The 27,044-nt window shown below is 53.1% G+C and overlaps 1 long non-coding RNA gene across 1 annotated transcript in view; it reads left to right on the forward strand.

The window, feature by feature from the left end:
• Positions 1-22,005, forward strand: part of LOC144111905 (uncharacterized) — a 33,185-nt gene extending 11,180 nt beyond the window's left edge. The window contains exons 2-3 of the long non-coding RNA XR_013310152.1: positions 18,670-18,845; positions 20,945-22,005. This is a non-coding gene — a long non-coding RNA (uncharacterized LOC144111905). The remainder of the gene's footprint in view (positions 1-18,669; positions 18,846-20,944) is intronic.
• Positions 22,006-27,044: the final 5,039 nt, after the last annotated feature.

Below are 27,044 nucleotides of genomic sequence, written 5' to 3' on the forward strand. Positions count from 1 at the left end.
CGCAGAAGAAGCTCGAAGGCTTGCCCGATTACGGATCAAAGATCAGCAGCGGTCCGACGCCAGACGCTACAACCTACGAAGACGCAACGCGGAATACAAGCCAGGAGACCAAGTCTGGGTGTGGACGCCCATTCGCCGCCGTGGATTGAGTGAAAAGCTTTTGAGACGCTATTTCGGCCCGTACAAGGTTCTTCGTCGGCTGGGTGAACTGGATTATGGAGTCATCCCTGACGCAATGACAGCATCCCAGCGACGCCGCGTACGACCAGAAGTTGTCCATGTAGTCCGTCTGAAGCCGTATTATGCGCGCTAAAGGCCGCTGCATTTCCATGCTCTATTTTCGCAAGATCCGTTTTTTTTTCCTTACTAGTCGCATTATTTGTTTTAATGCATCTGGTCGATGCTTCTTTGAGAGGGCAGTAATGCCGCGAATATTTGCAGTGTGTTCGTTTTTCAAATCTGCCGCCACATCACTTTATCGCTTTGTTTGCGACGCAGGACGCGACCAGATTTATCTCGATTGATCGCAGCCAGGCAGAGCTGATTCTACGTTGTTCCGGAATGTTCTAGTAACTTTGCGCTCTTTATCTCGAAAGTTCGCTATCAGCTTTAAATTGAGCACGGCAGACAGCGGCCGGCATTCTGTTCGACGACCGCCGAGCACGCTTGTCACTTCGCCGCCGCCCAGTGATTCAGTCCATTTTGGGTGCAAGTCAGCCCAATAAAAAGTTCTTTTAGAAGATCCTTTCGTCCGTCTTCATCGCTGCTTCGACTGCCGTCACCACTACGTGACAATATGTACAAACTCTTTACACAATAAGAAATGTGTCGAGGTTGTGCGTGTGATTAGTTCATTTTAGAGGAATTAAATCACACATGCGCACAGCACTGTGTTGGTTACCACTGGAAAGGAGCGCCCAGTTATTAATCGTTCAAGGTAGAACTCGCGGAGCGTTCGGTCACTGCGTGTAACTACCTGACGGAGAACAGGCGGGACGTCAAGCCCGTGTGTTCGAGGAATGAACAGAGGCTAACCAAAGTTCGCTCACGAGTGCGCGCAATGCCCTGCGCCCACAATAGCGTCTTGATGGAGTCTGGTAGTATGCCCTGCGCCCTATAGGCCGCGAGAATATCGCGACGAGCATCGGCGAACGCGGCACAGTGAAGCAGCATGTGTTCTAGTGTTTCCACTGCACCGCATCCGTCACACACATCACTCGTCGCGATTCCGTGACGCAACCGTCGTTCCCCGGGCCACACGCAGCCAATAAGCGCGCGGAGGATCATTGCACGATGTGGCCGTGTAAGTGCGCGACAGCCGGTGACTCTGTCGATGCGCTCACCCCCCGCAATGCTTGGGTCGGGGTGCAGCTTTCGGAGATGGTCATGGATGGCCGCACGCACGTCCTCCAGCGCAAGGGGCAGATCGCTGGCAGGTAGTTGGTGTGCAGCGGTCGCGAGGTCGTCAGCTTCTTCTTTGCCTGCGATGCTGCAGTGACCGGGTACCCACTGTGCACGCACGGCACAACCTCTCTGCGCGAGGCGCTCGATGCGCGAGCGAATTTCCCGCACTAGTGGGGTACCGCGGCCGTTAGATTGCAGGCGGCTGAGGGCGGCGCGGGAGTCGCACAGCAGAGCACTCCTGGGCGGCGGAGGGCCGAGGGTGAGCAGCAGGTCCAGCCCGAGCCGGATCCCCATCAACTCCGCCGTGGTGGAGGAGCCCAGGAATGCTGCATGCTGCTGGCTGTGCCGTCGCAGGGCGGGATGGTGGCCGCCGCAGCAAGGGAGCAGCTGTCGCGGGCCGCTGAGCCGTCGGTGTACACGAGGAGATGATCCTGGAGCTCCTCGTGTATGATGGCTCTGGCCAGCTGCTGCACAGCACAGAGGGGTGTGCTCCGCTTTCCCGCAATGCCGACGATCTCTCGCTGTACCTCCGAGGCAGCAGGCCAGGGCGCGTAGGAGCCGGAGGGGTGTGGGCCTTGTGTCAATTGCTCATACTCAAACAGCGCCGCGCCCATTTGTGATCGCGGGTGCGAGCGCATACGCTGCAGCAGCGAGCCGCCGTCCGGTGCGCGGTGAAGCCGGTCGATGTGATTCAATGCCCTGCGCGCTGCTTGGAGCTCAAGTGGCCACGCTCCTGCCTCGGCCAACGTTGCGGCGCACTGCGAGTTTTTGGGCAGGCCTAGGCACACGCGCAGAGACTTGCGGTGCTGAAGCTCGAGTTTCTTCCAGCACGGCTTGCGCACCATGACGAGCTGCAGCGCATAGAGCACCGCCCCCAAATCTGCGGCATTGTATAGACGCAGCGCGGCTTGCTGAGAGATGCGCTGGCCTCGAGCGGTGAGCTTGTGCACGGCTGCGGTGATCCTCTTCAACTGCAGACAGGCCTTGGTCGCCGCGGGGCGGAAGGAAAGGCGCCAGTCGATGTCCAGGCCAAGGTACCGCACCGATTTACGCCACGGAATCGGAGTCCCGTCCAGTGACAGTGGCGCAAGGTGCACGCGCGAGCTCGAAACGCAGGCCATGGCAACCGATTTGTCCGCGCTCAGCGATAGACCAAGGCCGCGCAAGCTGGCATCGATTGTGGTCAGGGCTCCCTGAAGGCACCCCCGCACGCGGAACGCCTCGCCCGGTGGTCCCCGGCACCACAGAGCTATGTCGTCTGCATATATGGACATGTATACATGATGTCGCCCGCTCGTGTTGAGGGAGGCCGGCACCACCGACATGGCCACATTAAACAGAAATGGTGATAGGAGAGAGCCCTGCGGCACGCCCATGTCGACCGGGCGAGACTTGGAGAGCTTACTCCCTACTCGTACACGCATGGTGCGCCCGCTCAGGAAGCCATGAACGTATCGCAAAAGGCGCCCGCTCACACCAGCCCCCTTAAGCACCGCGAGAATTGGTGCGCGGTGAACGTTGTCAAAAGCGCCCGATACGTCCAGTAGTAGCAGCAGCGCAACCTGGCCTGCCGCCCTGGCATGCTCCAGCGCTGTAACAACGTCCGATATAGAATCAGCCGTGCACCGCATCCCACGGAAACCCGTCTGCCGCTCGTCAAACAAATCAGCCTCCGCAGCCCGCTCGTTCAGACGCTGCAACGCCATATGCTCCATGAGCTTACCTGCCGCCGATGTTAATGCCACTGGCCGGTATCCGCTCAGCTCCATAGGTGGGCGCCCTGCCTTTCGGATGGGACAAACGACCGCGGTTCGCCAATCCTCCGGTAGCTCCCCTCGTTCCCACACCAGGTTGATCTGCGCAGGAGGTTGCTGCGCATCCAGGTTTCGCAGCATCTGGTATGTCACCCCGTCCGGTCCGGTGTGACGCGCACCTTGATTTCCCGGGGCGATGAGATGTGACACAACAGGGCACTGCGGCACAGGTGGGTTCCTCGCACGTGGTGGCTCAGTGGTAGCCAGTGTAGCCAGGTAGCCGCATCTGGGGCTCCCCATCATGTGAACCTACGTCTCCTGCAGCGCGATAACTTCTGGCGAATCCTGTGCGATGCGAACTCGCATTTCGGCGTACCGCGCTGCAAGTGAGCGCACGTTCCACTGCAGGATGGATGGTATGAGGGAGGGATTTCGGCGGCTAGCCATCATGCTGGCTTATCTGTGCGGGAGCACCCGCTGCTTCTAAGCAAGCCCGATGTCCATCGGTGCCCTCCGGGAAAAGTGCGCTGAGGGCGCGCAATGCCAGCTTTAGGCGCGCGATCTCCGCGTCCCGTGCGTCAGGGGGCTGGCCATGAGAAGCGGCCGCAGGCTCGGGCCGCGCTGTACGGGACGCCAGGCAACCGGATCGCCGCTGCCGCTGCCGGCGCTGCCGTTGCTTCGGTGACTGCTGCTGCTGGGGTGTTCCCCTGACGGCCTGCGCATAAGAAAGCGCGCGGGGCGTCAGCTGATGTTGCTGGGCTGGGGCCGCTGTCTCAGCCTAGACGACGGTTCGGACAACCTGTCTGGACATCGGTGCCATGGACGTGGCCATTAAAGTGGCAACGTGACGCTCTCGCTGCCAGTGCGGGCACGCTTGGTCAATGGTTGCATGCCGCCCCCCGCAGTTAATGCAGCGGGGCTTCCTCGCGCAGGTACCAGGCTCGTGCGGCCCGCCGCAGCGCGTGCATCGGGCAGGAGCACGACACACCTCAGTGGCATGCCCCAGGCTGGCGCACTTGGCACACTGGAGCGGCCGGGGACGGCAGGGGCGGACCGCGAGCCTGCGCTTGAATATGGTGATGAACGCCGGGGGTGTCGGCGCCGCAAAACGGAGAGCGAGTTTGCTGCCCGACAGAGACGCCGACACCATCGGTACCGTTGACTCCGCCGCCGCTAGCAGCTACTCCGCCGTCCTGCGCCCGTCCACACCGAAGACCAGGCTGGAGCTTTGATTCCGAGGAGGAGGCTCCTTGGCGCAGACCGGCACGCCGCAGATGACGGCTGTGGCTAGCAGGGCCTGGAGAGCATCGCTGCTCCCCGCGTCCACTGCCACCACATTCCGCCGAATGTTTACCCGGAGGGCGAGGACGCCCGGGCGGGATCCGATCTCCTCGGCCAACTCCTAGCCCTGTTCCCTGGTGAAGGCAGTGCCCCGGTTCGCCGGCCGAAACAGCACCGTCCCCACCAGGCTGGACGGGACCTCCACGGCGGCCGCGGCTCGCTCCAGGGCAGCTCTCCGACGCCGCTGCGCCTTGGTAGTGATAATGCGCCACGGGACCAGGCTGACCCCAGCATCAGCGTCGCCGCTGTCTGCGGCGCATTGCTGCGGCGCGCCGCGGAGTTGGGCGCGCTCGCTGCCAGCAGACGAAGCCCCAGCCGCAGCCTGATCTCGTGCTCCGGGATTTGATGAGGTCGCATCCGGTTTTCTTCCGGACGCCGTCGCCCCAGCAGCAACAGCAGCAGCATCAGCAGCAGGCTGGAGGTGGGCTCCATGGGGCTCGTGCTGGGAAGGCCCTGCTCCTTCGAGTGTGGAGGGAGAGGGAACAGTGACGATGGGGGGGCTTCGGGCTTCCCGCTTTGCCACCGCGATGTCCCTTTTGGTTTCCGAGTCCCTCGCCTCCTCGGACCCCGTTGAGCGTCGCCGTTTCCGGAGAGCAGACTTGTCCATTGGGGAGCAGATGCTCTCCTCGGCTGAGTTGTCCGCAGTGTGCCTGCAGCAGCAGCATCAGGGGGAGAGGGCATCACAGCCGGTTCCCCAGGTGTAGCAATGGCGGCAGTAAGCGCAGGGGTGGCCAGAGGTGGGGAGGGAGCCGCCGTGGAGTTCTGCGTCTGGTGAGCGAGCGCCATGGCGTCCCTCAAGGCTAGAACGCGTGGGTCCGCCGGCGACACGTCCAAGGTCCCGATGACGGACTCGAGGTTCTCCGAGGTGGTGATGAGCGCCGCCGTCAGGCACCTCACCGTGTCCCGCAGATCAGCGATCTCGGCCTGCATTCGCCGAATGGTGCTGGACGACCTTGTTCTGGATGGCGTTCGTCTCCGTGATCGTCAGCATGAGCGGCCTGCCCTGCGTTGCTCATTGTCACCGCCGAACACAGGTCTTCGCTCGTTCACGGTGTCTATGGCCTCCATGGGGAGACCCCGCAACGCCGCGAAGCTTTAGGCCCAGCGTCCGAAGGAGCAGAGAGCTAAAAAACGTGTCCGCTCGCTTCAAGCGCCCGCCGAAGAATCCCACCGGCGTTTGATGAAAATTTGGTTTTTGGGGAAAAATGGCGCAGTATCTGTCTCACTGTAACGGCAGACACCTGAACCATGCCGTAATGGAAGGGATGGAGGAGAGACTGAGAGAAGAAAGGAAGAAAGAGGGGCCGTAGTGGAGTGCTACGGAAAAATTTCGACCACCTGGGGATCTTTAACCTGCACTGACATGGCACAGCGCACTGGCGCCGTAGCGTTTGGCCTCCATTGAAAGGCAGCCGCCGAGGTCGGGTTCGGACCTACGTACTCCTCCGCATCCTGGGCTGGAACGATTGACCTTGTGTACGCAGCATTGATACAACTGCGTGTTACTTTACCGATCATCGGGCAGTGTTTATCTCTGTCAAATCAATTCAATAAATAACGTGTCTCACCGCATACTTTTTGAATGCTTAACATTTTAATCACCACAACCTCAACAGCATGTGTAACCTGCGGGGAACTTCAGCTCTCGCTACGTATATCCTTGCATAGCTTAGCTAAGCCACTGCTAATGTTTTTAAAGCGAAAGCTATACTATGACAGCCAGCGAGCCATTTCTGCTCGGCGAGCCGTATGCCGTATATAGGCAGCCGTATGCCGTATGCGCTAGCCGACGAATGACCTTGAGCCGCCGTTGCCTAGCAACGCCGCAGCCGCGCTCCAACAGATGACGCCGCCGTCAACGCCGCTGCCGTCACGCTCGCTCCACCAGATGTTCTCCACTGATGTAGAGAGAGAGGAGGTGTTACCTCCCGGTGATGTATATATATGCGCTTCGCGTCAGTGTAGGAGGTGGCTCTGACACCACCATGATATCTGATACTTGATTTAATATCTGATGCGGGTCCTTGGACTCAAGATATTAAACTTATTTTCGAATATCTCCGAGTGCTGGGCTTGAAGCACTCCGGCACGGGTCTGTCCGGTACTGCACTGCCTCCCGGATTGGCCCTGGGCATATTAGCGCGCGCCTTTTTTTCTATCGTTGCTCTTCTATCCTTTAACTCTCCTACTTCCAGCACGCAGCAGCGACTGTGGCTGGGCTTGAGCCAGTAGGCAGGAACGTGCACTTTCCTTTTGTTCCTTCCTATCAACAACAGCAGCACCAGAAGTGTATGGTAGGCCAGTGGCATTAACATCGGCGGCAGGTAAGCTCATGGAGCATATGGCGTTGCAGCGTCTGAACGAGCGGGCTGCGGAGGCTGATTTGTTTGACGAACGGCAGACGGGTTTCCGTGGGATGCGGTGCACGGCTGACTCTATATCGGACGTTGTTACAGCGCTGCAGCATGCCAGGGCAGCAGGCCAGGTTGCGCTGCTGCTGCTACTGGACGTCTCGGGCGCTTTTGACAACGTTCACCGCGCACCAATTCTCGCGGTGCTTGAGGGGGCTTGTGTGAGCGGGCGCCTTTTGCGATACGTTCATGGCTTCCTGAGCGGGCGCACCATGCGTGTACGAGTAGGGAGTAAGCTCTCCAAGTCTCGCCCGGTCGACATGAGCGTGCCGCAGGGCTCTCTCCTATCACCATTTCTGTTTAATGTGGCCATGTCGGTGGTGCCGGCCTCCCTCAACACGAGCGGGCGACATCATGTATACATGTCCATATATGCAGACGACATAGCTCTGTGGTGCCGGGGACCACCGGGCGAGGCGTTCCGCGTGCGGGGGTGCCTTCAGAGAGCCCTGACCGCAATCGATGCCAGCTTGCGCGGACTTGGTCTGTCGCTGAGCGCCGACAAATCGGTGGCCATGGCCTGCGTTTCGCGCTCGCGCGCGCACCTTGCGCCACTGTCACTGGACGGGACTCCGATTCCTTGGCGTAAATCGGTGCGGTAAGTTGGCCTGGACATCTACTGGCGCCTTTCCTTCCGCCCCGCGGCGACCAAGGCCTGTCTGCAGATGAAGAGGATCACCGCCGCCGTGCACAAGCTCACCGCTCGAGGCCAGGGCATCTCCCAGCAAGCCGCGCTGCGTCTATACAATACCGCAGCTTTGGGGGCGGTGCTCTATGCGCTGCCGCTCGTCACGGTGCGCAAGCCGTGCTGGAAGAAGCTCGAGCTTCAGCACCGCAAGTCCCTGCGCGTGTGCCTAGGCCTGCCCAAAAACTCGCAGTGCGCCGCAACGTTGGCCGAGGCAGGAGCGTGGCCCCTTGAGCTCCAAGCAGCGCGCAGGGCACTGAATCACATCGACCGGCTTCACCGCGCACCGGACGGCGGCTCGCTGCTGCAGCGTATGCGCTCGCACCCGCGCTCACGAATGGGCGCGGCGATGCCCGAGTATGAGCAATTGACCCAAGGCCCACCCCCCTACGGCTCCTGCGCGCCCTGGCCTGCTGCCTCGGAGGTACAGCGAGAGATCGTCGGCATCGCAGGAAAGCGGAGCACACCCCTCTGCGCTGTGCAGCAGCTGGCCAGAGCCGTCATACACGAGGAGCTCCAGGACCATCTCCTCGTGTATACCGACGGCTAAGTGGCCCGCGACAGCTGCTCCCTTGCTGCGGCGGCCACCATCCCCGCCCTGCGACTGCACAGCCAGCAACACGCAGCCTTCCTGGGCTCCTCCACCACAGCGGAGTTGATGGGGATCCGGCTCGGGCTGGACCTGCTGCTCACCCTCGGCCCTCCGCCGCCCAGGAGTGCTCTGCTGTGCGACTCCCGCGCCGCCCTCAGCCGCCTGCAATCTAACGGCCGCGGTACCCCACTTGTGCGGGAAATTCGCTCGAGCATCGAGCGCCTCGCGCAGAGAGGTTGTGCCGTGCGTGCACAGTGGGTGCCCGGTCACTGCGGCATCGCCGGCAACGAAGAAGCTGACGACCTCGCGACCGCTGCACACCAACTACCTGCCAGCGATCTGCCCCTTGCGCTGGAGGACGTGCGTGCGGCCATTCACGACCGTCTCCGAAAGCAGCACCCCGACCCACGCATCGCGGGAGGTGAGCGCATCGACAGTGTCACCGGCTGTCGCGCACTTACACGGTCACAACGTGCAATGATCCTCCGCGCGCGCATTGGCTGCGTGTGGCCCGGGGAACGACGGGTGCGTCACGGAATCGCGACGAGTGATGTGTGTGACGGATGCGGTGCAGTGGAAACACTAGAACATCTGCTCCTTCGCTGCTCCGCGTTCGCCGATGCTCCTCGCGATATGCTCGCGGCCTATAGGGCGCAGGGCATACTACCAGACTCCATCAAGACGCTATTGTGGCCGCAGGGCAGTGCGCGCACTCGTGAGCGAACTTTAGTGAGCCTCTGTGCATTCCTCGAACACACGGGCTTGACGTCCCGTCTGTTCTCCGTCAGGTAGTTACACGCAGTGACCGAACGCTCCGCGAGCTCTACCTTGAACGATTAATAACTGCACGCCCCACTCCAGTTGTAACCTACACAGTGCTGTGCGCGTGTGTGATTTAATTCCTCTAAATTGAACTAATCACGCGCACAACCTGGACACATTTCTTATTGTGTAAATAGTTTGTACATATTACTTCTCCCCCTCTCCTCTATTCCTGTCCCCTCACCTCTTTCATTTCATTTCTCCATTCTGCCTGCTGTCCTTTATTTCCGCTGCCCCAGCTCAGGTGCTTCAGTATCGATGGCAGATGCCGGGGCTAGCAAAAATTTTTTCCTTCCTTTTTACTATTATTTTTAATAAAACCACTACCACCACCAGTCGTTTTGGAGAGCGTTAAAGAGACGCGAGAACGGCAGAACGAGGAAGAGACAACGCGCTTAACAGATGCAAGAAGAACGCGGCGCACGACTCGAGAAGCGTCGTAACGAAGATGCGGCTGGAAGTCATGCCACGTCCCGGAGTGACTCCTCAGCTGTGGAAGAGACCGGCTTGAATTCTCGAAAGCGTGGGAATGAGACGCTGCGTAAACGACGTGCAGAGGAAAGGAAGTTTCCGCAATTCAACTAGGGTTAACCAGCGCTAAACCATAGCCAATTTTTTTTCTTCTTTTAACTTCCGCTTTTTTTAGTCAAACCTTAAAGTGCATCGACCGGATACATGAAGTTTTGTGGACCACCGGGAAACCAAATTCCGACGATGAGGACCGCTTTTCCCGAATTTAGAGGACTTTGTCTGCCGAGAGGAGCGTCCGCTGCTGGGCCTAACGTCGACTTCGGCCTTAGCGGGGGAGCGATAGGCCCAGCCCGAGCCTCGGTGAAGCAGCCAGCGGAACATCGAACCATCGGAGATTAGGCAAGTGAGCATTGACCTAAGATGATTACCAGTATGTGTGTAGAGGTGGACGGCATCGAAACTCCGCCAGACCAGTGCACAAGATTACAAGGCTGGAAAACTGCCTGGAAAATCCCGTGCTTCAAACGAGCCAAGATGGCGCCAAGGCCACGGATGATGTCAACTGCCGAAGCAACAGCCACGGCGGTGGCGCCACTGGCAGCGATAACTTCACTTAAGGCCGGAACGTGTAAATAAGGGCAAATTGATGAAGGGCGCGCGCATGTCAGACTCCGCGCGGCGACATAAAGATTGTGTTAAAACCACGAGGCGGGCTTCGCGTGAGCGACGTGACCCGCGTTGAACTAAGTCGTGCAATTGCGGCCGCGACACAGATACCGGCCAATGAAGCATGTCAGGACGTCATGTGCCCCAACCTCCAGCAGAATACCGTCGTGGTGAGCATCTCCAAAAAGAGAGCATTCCGACCTGTACGCTCGAGCAGGAATAATCGACATACGCGGCACGGTGCACGAAACAAGTACCTACGAAGCGGCCCCCCACGGCATGATGAAGGGCATCATAAAGGGCATCCCGCACGACTATACGGCCCAGGAGAATCAGGGCAATGTAGCGCGCAAGCTTCACCCAACAGCCCTACAGGCGAACCGAATCGGTAAGACCCGATCAGTCGTCATTGCCTTCTAAGGGCAAAAAGTACACATTATGTGAGATACGGTAATCTGCTCACGGAGTGCACGTTGCGCAGAAAAGAAGTCGACGTATGCTATGCGTGCGGAAGAGTGGGCCACAAAATGGACGTGTGCGCGGATCCTTCGAACACGATCTGCAGAGGGTGCGGAGTCTCCAACCCCGCCGAAGAGCACAAGTGTGTCCCGAAGTGTGGCTTGTGCGGAGGCAAACACCAGACCGCGAATAAGGCCTGCAAAGCACGCTTCAAGATGCCCTACGTCGTCCGCCATCGTAGCTGGAAACGGCGCCGAGCGGAGGAACACAGCGCTTTGTATGTCTCCTTCTATGCCGCGTCCTTCGTGCCCTGTGCCTTCAGTTAATACCATGTACCGACTAGACCATACAAACACCTTATCGGAGGAAGAACACGCCGGGAGAAGGAACCGAGACAATAGAGGTCCTTCAGGCGGACCCCGATGTAGCTCTTTGAAATAACTGGGCGGTCACACACGCCAGGCTACAGCAGCAAAAACAGTGGCGGCGAAAACGGCCGCCACAGTCGCTCCGATCGAATACACTATCCGGGGGCGGCAACGGCTGCGGCAACCGGCGCTCGCGCTTCCGGGCCAGTTCGAGATCCGGGCCAGTTCGAGGGCCCCGAGCGAGTCAACCGGACGCCGAGAGATCACCGAGAAAAGCGTGGGCTGGAGACAACTGGTCGCCCGTCGCTCGAACCAGCGACACCGAATTCAAAGCCCTCATTGCTCTCAATCCCTTTTCCCACAAGCGAATCCGCAAAAGACCGTAGCGAAGTGATATAGCTTAACAGGTTCATAGAGCGCCAAAACGCTAAGATCCAGGAGCAGTACGCCCGAATACGCATATGAATCAGATCAAAACGCTGGAGAGTAACGGCAGCTCGGCAAATGCAAGACCTCAAAACAACCGCACGGCGGCAAGCAACGCCGCAGGCTTGCGCAGGGGGCCGCGGAGGGGCCCCCTCGCCCCGCCTAGAGCGGGCAGCGGGAGAGGCTGGGGCCACACAGCGTTCATCAAATAATCAAGAGGGGATGGACGCCGAAGAGAACCCCGCGAGCGGTGAGGAAGCGCCGACCGCAGAAATCGCGACCACGACAACGGCACAGATCCCGCGAGAAGAGCTGACGGCCATTTTGGTTGCAATTTCCCAACATAACACAAGGCTAGGCAAAATGGACGCCCGAATCGAAGCTTTAGAAAGTCAGCCTGACAAGCCATCGGTGAGACGCAAGCTCCTAGCGAAAAAAGTAGGCTCAACATCGGTAAGGAACCGCTTCGCGTCCGTGAAAAATGAGCGGACCAAAAAAATCAAAGACGCGATCGCGAGAAGGCGCAATCGACTCAAGACGTCCAAGAAGTATGATTCAGAGGCCAAGTAAAAGACACAAGAAGAAGACCGGGGGGGGGGGGGGGACGCCACCGTAGTTTACCAATGAAACTGCCGTGGGGCTTGCAACAAAGAAGCAGAAATAATGTTACACGTTGACGGGCAAGAAAACAAGCCCGATGTAATTGCTCTACAGGAAACAAACAGGAAATCAAGACTCCCAGGGTACGTCACTTACACGGACCCCACGGAGAACGGAACGGCGATGCTCGTACGCAGCAAGGTGGCGGCAACTGAACATATCAAGGCGCAGGGAGGGTGCGAGCACACGCTGGTCGAAATGCATGCCAGAAAATTTGGCAGCTCGGACAATTTATTTGTAATCAGCGCGTACTGCCGGCCGTCACAGCGGCAGTACGAATTTGACCGCATCCTGAGCCAGGCGAACGGGCTGGAGGGGACAAGGCCGCTCCTGTTCCTCGGTGACTTTAATGCCCGTCACACAGCGTGGGGCTGTATGGTTAAGTCCAAGAGAGGAAAAGCATCGGCCAAAGCAATGGAGTATCACGAGATGGCGCTCCTGAACGAGCCGGACGTAACCAGCAGAAGAGGCAACAGTGCCACGAGGGACAACACGCCAGACCTGTCGTGGTTGTCGGGCACGCTAGATGTCTCCTGGAAAAGCGAAGATGTGGACCTGCGGTCTGACTGCAGCTTGATCGGCATCACGATCCGAGGCTCTCGTGATCATGCTGTTATGGGGACTGCGCGGATCACGGATTCGGGCAAGATGACAAAGTTTACTCAAGATCAAGAAGAGGCGTCTGAGGAAGGAACACAACAGACCTACACCTAATGGGCGAAGGACCAGAAGATGGCCCTCCAAACATTTATCCAAGAAATTGCAACGACGTCACAGACACCGTATGTGGACGCCAGACTCGCCCACATGTGGGCGGCCCGGCACTCGTTAACGCGGGAGTGGCAGCGTCAGAGACACAACAGAAAGCTGGTGAAGCGCATTGCAGTCTTGAACAAACAGATCGCCGAGCACGCGGCCAAACTATGTAGGGAGAATTGGCTGAAGACCTGCGATGGTCCGCAGGGCAAGCTCTCGACGTGCTAGACGTGGTGTCTGTTGATCTGATCGACCCGCTGATTAGCAAAACTGGGACCAATCGCGCCCTCGCGAAAGTATTGAACACGTACAAGGGAGACGGCCGCAGACTCCTGAAAGACTCATGACTGAAGAAAAAGGAACGCCGACCAAAAGGTTGTTGTTTAAAACGAAGACGTTTCGGCTTCCATACGGAAGCCTTGATCATTCCTGGAGGCGAACTACCCAAAGATAGAGAAGGGCCAGTACCCGGTGCCCGAGAGGTACGACGGACACGACAACGAGCAGCTGGACCGGCCGTTTACCATGACGGAACTGTGGACAGCGTTAGATGAAAGTAACAAGACAAGTTCACCCGGAAGCGACGCCATGTCTAACAAACTACTCAACAACATGAGCGGACAAGCGCACCCTCTTAGAGCACATCAAGGAAGCCTGGGAGAGCTCGCGGTTGCCGCAGGAATGGAAAGACGCCCAGGTCCGCTTCACTCCAAACCTCGGCAAGGCCCTCACGATAGACAACATGCGGCCCATCTCCCTCACGTCGTTCGTGGGAAAGGTGATGGAGCGCATCTTTCTTCGCCGGCTGCAGAAGCACCTTGAAGGAACGGATCAGATGACGGAGGTGATGTACGGCTTCAGGCAACATTTCAGCACTCAAGACGCGATGATCCCACTCCACGAACTGGTCGTCAAACCGGCAATGAGGCACGCGAAGCGCGGGATACACGCCCTCAACCTGAAGGGAGCGTTTGACAATGTGTCCCACGTGAGCGTGTTGCAGTCTGAATAAGACCAGGTGTGGCCGAAAGACATTAGGAGCACATAAAATATTTTCTGTCAAACCCAACGGCGACCATCAGGATAGGGAGGAGAAGTCGGACCCTGTAAAGGTCGGCAATAGGGGCACCCCTCAGGGATCGCTCTTGTCGCCCCTGCTCTTTAATCTGGCCCTCCTGATCTCCTCAAGCGAATAGAAGGCATGGACCACACTTTCTACGCCGACGATATTACTGTGTGGACGGCCCGAGCCGGGTTCCATGCCTGTATGGATGAAGCCTTGCAGTGGGAGGCAACTACCGTGCACGAGTACGCAAAGTTGTGCGGACTGAGCTGCGCTCCCCAGAAATCAGAGCTGCTCATGATCCAACCGGGAAAATTCAAGGAGCTGCCGCCGAACGTGATCATCACCATCGGCGGAACGGCCATCAAGCCAACACAACAGATTAGGCTTCTCGGCCGACTACTTCAGAACGACGTTAAGGCACACACCGCAGTCACAAATATAAAGATGACAACCGAACAGATATTTAGTATCATTCGGAGGGTATCTAACAGAAACCGAGGCCTTAAAGAAGACGATGCCATGCGCCCGGTACGCGCGTTCGTCATGTCGCGGGTTACCTACTCCGCTCCGTACCTCTAGCTGACGAAGGCGAAAAGGGACACCCTAAGCACGATTCTTCGTAAGGCGACGAAGTAAGCACTGGGCATGCCCATACACTCGTCCACGCAAAGACCGCTAGACATGGGCGCCCACAACAAGGTGGAGGAGCTCATCGAAGCCCACCTCTCTAATCAGAGAATCCAACTGAGTCACACGGAACACGGACGAGCCGTCCTACCCAAGATAGGATGGCAGATCGAGCCAGTACCCATTAACGCGGCCCTTCCGGATGCCTGGAAAACAACCATTCCGACTAAACTCCTTCCCCGGAACATGACGCCGGGGGAGGACGACGAGAGGCGCACCGCGCGGGCCAGAGCCATAGCTCCAAAGCTGAAAGAGAACCCCAGGGTCCTCTACGCGGAGGCTTCGCTCCGAAAACGCAGTCACCGTGCAGCGGTGGTGCCTACGACAAAAAACAGGCTGATCGTCAGCGCGTCCCTGAAGAAAACAGACCCCGCAGTTGCCGAAGAAGCGGCCGTGGCCCTCGCACTCGCAGAGCCGATCCTGGACACCGTGGTCACCGACTCAAAGACTGCCTACGGAAGCTTCCGCAGGGGGATAATCTTATCTGCGGCCCGAGTCATTCTATCCAAGTGCAAGCCTCCGGGTAGAGCCATATAGCTCGTGCTGGTCCCGGCTCAGTCGCAAGTAGCAGGCAACATCATCGCCGACTACCATGACCGAGAAATGTCAACCGGGCCGAGCACGAGCCGGAAGAGCAGCCGCACCCGGTTATCAGCTTTCGGGACATTACCCGGATGTACCGAGATTAAAGGTGCAGACTGCCAGAAGCACACCCTAAACTCACCAGGCAAGAACAGACGATCCTGCGTCGAGCGCAGACGGGATCGCTTGCGCATGCGTACTGATGAACCGCACGTACCCTGCGGAACACGATATGTTCTGTCCTTTCTGGAAAAGAGAAAAGGACACCCAGCCGCACGTCTTGGCAGAGTGCACGGAAATCAAGACCCCCCTCCTCCCTTCCCGCCAGCACCACCAATCGTCAACCCCTTGAGCGATGGGAGACCTTGTTATCCAGCCCCGCCCTACCGATTCAGCTCGCACTGACGGAGAGGGGCTAGCAGCCGCATGGAATATATGGGTCCCGTAAATAGGGAACCACCCCGTCTAGCACCTGCGTGCACCACCGATTTATTTAGGGCCCAGCAAAAGTTGATTCATCATCCTCATTATTTTAGCTTTCGGAAATAGTGTACGACCAAAAAAATCTTTACAAAGATCAAGTCGTTACAAAAAGGGAATTGAGGGGAACGCTCGCAGTTTTCTAGTGCACCACTGACTCGAACCTAAGTGATAAATGTTTACGTAAGAACCGCATTGCTTGAAGGCATAGAAGCAAAAAAGCGTTGCTTGTATTACAATTACTGACGCCAGTGTTCAGAGAGGCGCATGAATTCACGAATTTTTTCCCTTTCATAAAAGGGTCTACTTTTTCTTCTGAATGCGGATGAACCAGATTGATTTTCATGATATGCAGACCTTTCTTTCGTGTATATTGTACTGGATCCAATCAAAAGCAGTGGAGCCTTTCGGTTTTGTGAACCAGTACGTAAGCACTGGGTGGGGTGTTAAAATTGGCAAACCAAGAGGCAAGTGATCCACCAATAGCGTGCCAGCTTACGTAAAACTTGTACGAATAAATGTAGAGACAGCTGAGAACGCAGTGTAAAATGCGGATTTATTAACAAGTTACTTGAACCAAAGTTATAAAATAAGAGATATGCGTTATCTGGAATAGGTTTTCCTTCCACTTGCGCCATCCAAGGAAATTATAAATCCCACCGAGTCATATCATTAGCTAAGAACACCTTTGCGAAGGTAGTACTACAGTTGATCCTCATGATAACGTAACGGCTTACAACGAAATAACATAAATAACAAAGGAACGACGCCTCTCCCTAGAAGCTCGGCTAACACTGCCTATAACGAAGATGGGGCTATAACGAAGGAATCGCAGCTCCCCTTTGACTTCGTTATAACGAGGCCTAACTTTACTTTCTTAATGCCCCAGTGCACGTATTGAAATAGTAGATGTGGTTGAGACCTGTCGATTCAGTATTTCTGGCGGCAACATACTTTCTGCGGGTTTTTTCCACAGCAAATTAATAAAGATAGCAAAATATGAAGGAAATCTCGCGCATTCTGCGCTACACAATTGCGGCCTGCGCAACCGTGTTCTGAAGTTGTGCTGAGTGTGCGATATATCGCACAGTACACGGACCTCTAAAATTTCGGCTTCCATCAAAATTCAGCCGCTACGGCAGGGATCGAACCCGCGTCTTTTGTGCCAACAGCCCAGCGCCATAACCACTGAGCCACCGCGGCGGGTTCAAGGTTTACTGTCGCTACAGTAGACTTGTTAAAATAAAACAAAAATTTGGTTTTATTTTGATTAAGCTTAGGTTTCTTGCAACCAGAATACATCTTCCTGCATGCGGAAATCCTTCCGCGAGCTTTATGTGCCAAACGCGTTTCGTCTTCCTATTTGAAACTGCGCAAGGCGATGAAATAACACTTCTTAGCTCGCTGCTTTTTAATATTCGTTTGACGCTACTTGTTCTGATATGGTGTTTTCATCCCTATTCTATGATTACAGGTTTTATGCTTCCTTTTCAAGATACCCGGTGAGAGCTGAGGAGACACTGCACAGCTAGCCTTTCATTTCGTGTCCTCCAGCGTATCGAGCGAGGCGTCCACTTATCGTTAGAAGTTTATGTAGTCGCGAATCTTTGCAGTGTTTGTCCATTCTTCAAAGCTACTGTAGCACCGCTTTATCTCTTTTTTGCGATGCAAGACGCGACCAGATTTATCTCCACTGATCGCATGCAGGCAGACGTGACTCTACTTTGTTCCAGAATAATCTAGTAACTTTGCACACCGTATCTTGAAAATTCGCTATCAGCTTTAAATTGAGCACGGCTGACAGCGGCGGGTATTCTGTTCAACGACTTCCGAGAACCCTTGTTGCTACGCCGTCGCTGAGTGATTGTCTATTGCGAGAGCAATTTAACCCAAATGAAGAGTTTTGTTAAGGCACGATTTTCGCAGCCTTTCTCCTCTACGGACTGCAGTCACAACTTCATGACAATATCGAAGGAAATTCTTGCACTTTTAAGTGAGCATTTCTCAGCACGACAGGATTTGTCAGTGTATGGTCACCTTTATGTAATTTCTTCGGCGGCTCCATCATTATTCTGAGAGTGAGGACTGTATTAAAAGGGCCTAACGCCAGCACATGGCCTCTCCACCACCTACCCTATTTCTGCGAGACATCAGAGCATATTGTCATTTCTTTCCCATTGGCATCTGGATAAATGGTGGTTGATCTTTTGATGGGATTCACCACCAGCGCAACTGTTTAGAGCTGGAGAATGTGGAGGCTACATGTGAGAGACTGATGGGGTTTGCAACTTTTGCAGAAGTTCCTGCGCTAGCCCGCTCTTGGCAAGAATGGCCCTGTGGATGCTTTAAAGAGGCGCCACTCCCACTTCTTGAAGGAGCGTTTCTATTTCGCCTATACGGTGGGCTTTTCGTTTGGACAATGACGCACTCTGTTTAAAGCCTTTTTACAGCTGAGGCCGCTGCTGTGGCTTAGTGGTTATGTAACTATGCTTCTGACCCCAAAAACGCGGATTCGATCCCGGCTACGGCGGTCGCATTTCGATGAAGGCGAAGTACTAGAGGACCGTGCACTGTGATTATTTCAGTGTACGATAACGAATCTAAGGTGGTCGTAATTATCCGAAGCCCTCCACTACGACGCCCTCATATCCTGAGCTGCTTTGGGATGATAACCCTATAAAGCAAAAACCACCTTTGCGCAGATAACTACAATGACAGCGCGCTCTGCAGCGGTTGCGTTTTAAGAGGAGGGAAAGTTAATCACTTAAAAAGACAGTGGTGTCTTCCTGTGATTATGTGCTCCTGGTGTCACCAATTTACGGGTACACCAGACCCTAAAAAGATTTTACCTCCCCATTAAAAAAGGATCGTGAAATCAAGCTCAGACAGAAACGCGGGACCACGAAAGGATTTTTCAGGTTCTTCGCGGGCAACGCGAGAAAATATATTTCAGGCAATCGCGTGCCGCCTAAACATTTCGTTCCTGGTTTACATCGCAAAGATTTAAATTTTCAAAACATATCATTTTCATTCTTGCAGGTGTTCACAAGGCGTAATCTGAAGAGATCATCGGGGATTTTCGCCATACGGACGGGTGGTGAAGTTAACCAGCAACCCTTAGGCCGAATCAGCCACGCCCCCCCCCCCTCCTCCATAAGCCCTAATTGGAATTACCATGGACTTTCAGCAGGAACCTAACCCCCAAGTGAAAAACGGTGAGGAGGATTTGGGGGGAAGTCGCTTTCGCCGCTTCCGGCCTCGAGAATGGGTCGCAGTGAACGAGTTCACTGAACCGCGCTTTCTACACATGGGACGCGGTTCAGAGATTTTACAGATTTGTCATATTTCTACAAAACAGAGCGACAGCACACAAAGCTGTACTTGACAAATACAAGAGTACAAAGAGATATTGCAACACTGTACTCGTAAATCAGCAGCCAAGGAACAAAAAAAAAATTCTAACCGCCCTCTGCGACATTCTGGCGACTTGAATGTTCGCGGGAGGGTCCGACCCGAAGACTATCTTCTGTTCCCTAGATCATTCGTGGCTCGCAGACAGACTTGTCGCTGCGGAAGTCGTGCGGTAGAGCTTTCTTCTAGGTAGCACTCATACGTGTATACGGATTTTATGCGTGTATAGAGATTTTTCTTAGCGGTATAATTTTTAGCAGTGTCATAGGAACAGCACAGTAAATCAGGCTTGGAAACTCATGTTCTCATCACATATGGGAAATTTGCGCAGCGTGTTTTTATCTTTTTGCTCGGGTAAAGAGCGGGTTTCTTTCCGCATTCAACCTTCTGAGTCGTGAATACTATTCTCTAATGTTTCACAAAACGTTACGTCTGAATTCTGAACTCTTGAATGCGCCTTTGTGAGGTGCCTTGAGCGCTTTAATTAAAATTCTCAAGAATTTTCATAACCTCAAGAGAATTTCCTACCATGGATAATATGCTTCTCTGGCTATATCGTAGTTTTTCGAAGTTTAGAGAACGGGTATGTATATGACCACCAAGTTGAGTAGTTGAGTCCGATCAGCCACACCATTCGCCCTGGCATCGTCGTTTCGTAGTACGTAGGTACACGAAGCAGAGGCCTGCATTTGTGGATAAAACGCAAACTTGAGAGCAGTTATTTCGTCAGATGGTGTTGTGTACATATTTCCAGGCAACTCTTCTGTTTACGCAGAAAATATCTCCTTTCCCTTAAGCTTGTACTTCACTCGCTCTTTGACACCTAACTGAAGTGGATGCATATTTCCAACCCAGATAAATCACGTGTATTCTTTGCGTACGGTTCTCTCTTTGTTTTTAGTTGCATTATTGGTGATAATTTGGATAGTTCTTATAAACACTTGTACAGTGTATTTTTGGCTTTCATTCATATCGACAGTGTAAAGTTTTCCTTTTATGAATGGCTTGGCTGCAATTTTTTTTATTTCTGAAATCGTGTATTACAGCATTTCACACGAATTTCTGACGCCTCTTAGTTTTGTGCGAAGTGCGTAGACATATTGATCTACTCAGATGAAATACTGATTTCAAAAGTGGCGATCTGAATAATGTGGTGTTAATATAGAATGAATTCTAATGTTCTCTAGTAACTGCGCCACCGCGGTTGCACAGCAGATGTGGAGCTCGGCTGCGGCTACGTTCAAATCGACGCTGGTCGCATTTCTATGGGGGCGGAATGATACAGGCCCTTGGTCTGCCTGATGTCAGTGCACGTTGATCAACCCCAGGTGACCGAAATTATCCGCAGCCCCTCACTACTGCATCCCTCATAACACGAGTCGCATCGGCATGTGAACCCCATAAGACAAAACAAAACTGATGGGCTTCGAAACGATACAACCATTGTACGGTCTAAATTTAAAGGGTGGCCAGAGAAGAGAGTAACCGCGTTTTAATCGGCATACATGTAGCCTGGGGCTACACAGAGTGCGCAAACATCAGACGCTGCCACAGCTATATATTTGCGTTATGCACAATGGGACGAAAAAAGCTATCCCCTTCCGAGGGCTATCAGAGCTGCATTTGAAAGCCGGGCAGCCCAAATCGCATTACCGATTGTGCGCGTATCGCGGCTTAAAATGCATTGTCCTCGCTTGAAATTTTTTTGATAGTTTGAGTATTCGTCGATGTGGTGCATTTTCTCACTGTGTCTACATACTGTGTGTTGTTTAGCACCAGTTTGTTACAGTGCGTTGTGCCAAATGGTGTGGCATTTTTGAACCATTGCACGAAAATGTCTAATGTGGTGGTACTAAACATCAGATCTTCCCTAAAGTACACTTTTTACCAACGTTGATTTCAGATGTTGCATCCAATCCGGAATACCCTCCTGCGAGTTCTGTTCTACAATCGCCGTCTACCTCTCGGCCCGGATGTGTGATGCATGGAAATTGGAAGTACCAGGGCTCTTCGATGGCTACGAATGAAGAAAACTCTGTTCAGTATCAGAACCCTGGCATAACAGGAGAGCCCTTACGATGCCCCCATTGCCCGTACACTTCTACGAAACACGCCGATGTTAAGAGACACATCAATACGCACGCCCCAGGAGAGAAATTTAAATGCCCCCTGTGCTTAAAGGCGTTCGCTACGTCCAGCAACCTTAAAAGGCATATGTCCTCCCACACTGGGGAAAAACCATACAAGTGCGAAAACTGCCTTTTTGCAGCTGTTACAAATAGCCAGCTTGTTCGGCACAGGCGTATGCACACAGGCGATAAACCTTACAAGTGCGACAACTGCCCGTTTTCAGCGGCTACAAGTGGCGACCTAGTTCGGCACATGCGTAGGCACACAGGTGAAAGACCCTACAAGTGCGACAGGTGCCCTTATGCAGCAGCTAGAAGTGACCACCTTCTTTGGCACATGCGTGGGCATACAGGCGAAAAACCCCACAAATGTGAAGTGTGTTCGTATTCGACGATTCAGAAAGGGCATTTAGACCGTCACATGCTTACGCATAAAAGCGCTGAAGGCTTTCATTGTAGTCTATGTTCTTTAGTGTTTTCAAGTATCCAGAGCCTCAAACAGCACATCTCCGGCCACAGGCTGTGAATTGTTTAATAATACGCGCGTGTGATGATGAAACTGGGTAGAGGCACAACACTCCACGCAGAAATAATTATCCATTCATTGCAGACACGAGGGAAGTATTAGGTTATATGTGAAATATAAAGTTTACATCCACCGTTTTTGAACGACATTGTTACCACGAGGCGGTGTTAGCAAGAGCTTTGCAGGTTCGAGTCATTAACATCTAATTAATCTGAGCTATTTTAGCCTTAGACAGAGCGCATTAAGTGCACCGATTTTTCTGCAGAACAGCTGTTGGTGTGTATTGTGGATAATTTTGATACCAATAAAGTGGAGACTTCAAATACCACCGTCGTTCAGCGCAAACTCTTTCAAAATTTGACAGTGCAACTTATCGCAAAACATATTCCTCTTTATTTAGAACATTTATTCACTAAATTCAGTATATTTATGGCGTACCATATGCCCTGTGGTAAGGAAGTTTAAAAGCAACCCATAAAGCATTTAGCGCAGTTAATGTTCAACCAGATAAAGCGTTTGGCAAGCCGCTACTGCAGTAGATGTGCTTCTTTCAGCCGCTGCCGCGTCCGGCTAGATTTTCGGTCATATGATAGGAAACATTATTTGCAAACTAGGTAAGCCGATTAACAGATGCTCACTCTACTCCTGCGCGCATAATGTTCTTGCCCAACCAGTCCTATTCATCGCATGCCTTCGTTGTGCAAGGGCCCCTGGCCTTCCCAGATGGCATATTGCGTGTACAAAATTTAGCTCGAATACTTATATTTTGAAAGTCATTGAATACCGCCATCTTTTTCGATAGTGCTGCGCGCGTTCATGCGTAGCGTTGACGAGTGCAGCAGGTGCTCTTAGTGACCTGAGGAGGCTCTAGTCTAAAGAAGAAATCCGGAGGAAAATTGCCCGACAAGTAGACGAGGAGTGAGCACGGACGCCTCGCAATCGTCAATTGATGTCAGATTTCTTTGTAATTAAAAAATTCTGCATCAATAGATATCGCAAATTGGGCTTTCAATATCATGGTACGTATATTCCGCGGGCTCGTAGCCAATGCCTTTGTTTGGAACTGAACTTATAAACACACGACATCGCGCCTGGCTGACTGCACAAGCGAAAGAGAAACAATCGTGTCCTGAGAAGAGCAACACCACAATGTTGCGAAGTACCAATTAAGGGCTGCATAACACAATGGAGACCAATGATTTCATTTAAACCGTCATTCGGGACACATTTTGACCGACTCCGACAAACCGATTGCCTCCTAAGGACAGTATCTTCGGCTTGTAAGGCAAGGGTTAAATGTCTAAGAACAATTCGGGAAAAGGTGTAAACGAGAAGAAAAATCAGCAGGTTCTTAGATTGAATTTTCAAAACAGTAAACTGGCGCCTGGATGGCGCCCTCCCTTTTATCTCGCCTCATTTCCCCCTTCGATCCCCCCTTTCCTATTGGGGGAGGGAGGGGTGGGCTAACCCTGTCGAAAATGCTCAGATTCGCTATTATGCCCCTCTCCCTTCCTAACCCGATCTTTCCCAACATAAGCTCCCACTCCAGCTAGTCCCTTGCTTTCCCCCTCCCTTCATCTATTTCAGGCTGTTAATCTTGCTGTCAGCCGTCTTAGTCTCCGGGGAGGGATCAGGATTGATTTCAAAACGTAGCCTTGAAATAAGATGTTTGTTGAGCAGGACGCAGATTCCTATTAATTTATATAAAAATGTAACTTTTTCCTTAGGAGCTGTCTGCAGTCGAAGACACCACCACCGAACTTTTATGCGTCAAAACACAAGCTGTCAGTTGCCGACGCAAGGACTGCCGTGCCATCCAGGATAAACGCCTCCGAGGTTACCACCGATTAGGTGGCACATTTCTGAAAGTAGCTGCCATAATCCTTGATCGATTACGGTGTCTAATCTTTCGATTTGCACCGTTTATATGATCGAAGAAAACATGCGAGACTACAGCAGCGGCACACAAAGAAAAAATGCAATTCGTATCGACAGCGACATTCTAAGACTAATAGTTGAGCATGCTGGGCTTAAACGAATGCATTCCGTGAGCAGTTAATCTACACTCTATGCAATTTTTGGTCTTTGTGCAGACTTCAAACACCAAATGTAAAACTGTCAGTTTCAAGCGGACACAGTGAGGCACATATCACACTCTATTTATTCCTCCTGGTCTTCCTCTGCACCGGCGTAATTCTTCAGCTTTCATTTAAGTTTGCTGCTCCTGCAATCGTGTTCCTTGGGAACAAAGTCGTCGACGGTGCACAAGAACTGAAACTGATAACCAAGTAATGTTGTTCACGAGCAAAAGCACGCCGCGGTGGCGCTCATTCCGCTTCCGGAAGCCGCAGCGTACGGTCGTGTGATGGGAAGCTCTGTGTGCGCTTTGTTATCGGTCATGCCTGGCCGAGGTTTCAGTGAGCGACGCCCACCAGTGGGCTATCGCTTAGTTTTACCTACGCTGCTTACGGGAGACGCATTGAAGACTACGGTTTTCCTTCACTCCGATATTTCCGGGCGCCCTTATCGCATACAGGATTTTCGCGAGCCATTGGAAACTGCCGGTGCTCTACCCTTCGTGGCGGGCATTGGGCCCTTTCAAATGTCGCATGTGTGGATGTTGAAGCTGAAAACTGCGGAAGCGAAGGAACTACTGCTGACAGAAGGAGCACAAGAAGTGAAAAAAAACGCTATTGTGCAGTCAATGAACCCAACAAACGCGAGTTGGCTTTCAGGGTGCACTGGGTGCCCTTCTATGTGTCGAATGAGTCTGTGTAGCAGGCTTTTGAAGACTTCGGAGATGTAACAGATGTCACTCGTGAGCAGTGGAACAGTCCGGGTTTGGAAGACGCCGAGTCGACAACCCGGCTGGTGCGTATGGTTCTGAAGGAGGGGCTCTCTATCGATGATTTACCACACATGTTCAAGTTTTACGGAGGGCAAGTGTTAGTGCTGGTGCCTGGTCCGCCAATATGCCTACGGCGCAAGAGGACGGGACATATTCGACGCGTCTGCCGCAAGCCGAGGTGCAGCTTGTGTCGGTCCTTCGGACACGAAAGGGACGGATGCGTCCTCACGTATGCGCGTGTGGCTACGGGTACTGCTCCGCCGCATGACGACGGAAGCGAGCTGCTCATGGATCAGGAGGAACTTGAGAACGCCGGAGCCCCGCCCCCATCAGGACTCAGCGACGGCCCTGCTTTCGAGCAGCCGGAGCTGTCTGCTGGCAACGAGAAGTCACAAGGTGACCCCACTGCAGAAACGACTGGCAAGAAGGCGGATGCTGCTGCGCCGCCAGAAGAGCCAACGAAGGGCAGCACTACAGGCGACCACGACTCGGAGGAACCGATGGATACGACAGTCGCTTCCATTAAGCGATCTCGTGACTTCGAAAAGGCACCGGCTACGGACAGAGAACTTCGTCGGCTAGAAAGACATTGTATAGGGGAGTGAGCCATGAAAGGCAGGTTAGCCTTGTCACGGTCCTCGTCGTGACGAGAGACCCAAGCAGGGAACTTTGAAAGCACTGTTGTTTGTTTCCTGTGTGTACTCTATGGCTTACTTGAAGAAACCGCTAAAAGTAGGCACGCTGAACGTACGAGGACTTGCCTCGAAGCGTAAGCAAGTGCTGTTGAACCGACTGTTCGGCGAGTTAGATCTAGATATCGCGGCTATTCAAGAAACAAAAGTTGAGGACGACCAGCAAACAGATAACATGGTGCTTGGTTTTCGGTCGCGATTCAATGTTGCTGTAAGCCATGTGGATGGTTTGTCGCCGGGATGCTGTCTTTTCCTGAGGAAAAACATAGGCATATTAGAGGAAAAAATAACTTGTCCAAGGGGGCGGTTTATCGTGTTACTTCAGATACGAAACACTCGCGGTGACGGTTTTTTCCTGTATGCTCCTACGACACAAAAGGAACGCCGCGGATTTTTTAAACAGTTAGGGTCGTTCCTTGAATGCAGTCGAATGCCCATATTATTGGGTGATTTCAATTGTGCGTTAGACCCTAGAGATCGTTCAAATGTAAAGGATGTATAAGACCGGAGTGCTGATTTGTTGAAGCGTGTCCTGAACGAATGCAGCTTAGAGGACGTAATGGGCCTGGCGAAAAGTCATAAACATGTGCATTTTACGCATTTTCAAGGACGTAGCCGTGCACGACTTGACAGAATATAAGTCGCCGGAGTTTTCGCCTTCCTGTGAGCAGTATGAAGTGAAGCAAGTGTCCTTTAGTGACCACTGCCTTGTTACGGTAACTTTGGGAGGAAGGAAGCAGCGTAAAACAAGAATGAACCGGGATATGTGGGAGATAAACTCAAGGCTTATAGAAGACGGCATATGTTTAAGAAAAGTTAAGGAAGGCATGGTTATGTTTAATAATAGTGAAACAGGATGTATTGAATCTTGGGAACGCTTTAAGCAGGAGGTGAAAATTCATGCCATTGAGCGTTCAAGCATAATAAAGTATGAGGAAAAAAAGAAGAAAAGCAACTGCGAGAGCTTCTGGCGAATTTATGGCGAGAAGAGGAACAAACGCAGGGCATGTACATGCATGACATAAAGGGCGTCAAAGTTAGTCTAGAAGCTTTAAATGCTCAGGAGTACAGAGGGGCAGCGATAAGAGCACGCACAGAAAAATGGCTTACTGGCGAAACGCCAACAAAACGCGCGCTCTCCAGTGAAAAGCGATACGCGCGCTCGAACCAGATCTCAGTTATCGAATACAAAGGGCAAATCCTGAGTGATCAAAGTGGAATTTTGAGTGCATTCGTGGAGCATTACCGTGAGCTGTTTACAAGCAAAGCACCAAGTGCGGAAAGGTTTCGGGAAAACTTTTTGCCTCTTATGCCAGTATTAAGAAATGAGATCACTGAAGAATTACAGAACGAATTAAGTATTGACGAAATAGTGACAGCAATTGGTGAACTGAATGCCGGAAAGTCGCCGGGACCTGACGGTTTGAGCGCGGCCTTTTATAATAGCTTTAAATATGACCTTGCCACTATGCTTTATAAGCTTTTCAAGGAGTGTTTTGAGGTCGGTAGGCTGCCACCTTCGTTTAGCAATGCTCATACGGTCTTAATTCCTAACGCAGATGACCCAGTCAAGCTAATAAAGGTTACAGGATATAGACCGATCACGTTAACAAACGTTGATTATAGAATTCTGATGAAAGTGTTAGCTAAGCAATTGCAATACGTCATAAAGGATATTGTTGGACCTCACCAAACGTGTGGAATGAAAACAAGAAGCATATTTAAAAATATTCATGTAGCACGCAGCGTGCTCGTGTGCTGCGATGCTCTAAATAAGAAAGTGGCTATGGTTCAAATTGACTTTGAAA

The sequence above is a fragment of the Amblyomma americanum genome, unplaced genomic scaffold (assembly GCF_052857255.1).
Source record: "Amblyomma americanum isolate KBUSLIRL-KWMA unplaced genomic scaffold, ASM5285725v1 scaffold_13, whole genome shotgun sequence".
NCBI lineage: Eukaryota > Metazoa > Arthropoda > Arachnida > Ixodida > Ixodidae > Amblyomma > Amblyomma americanum.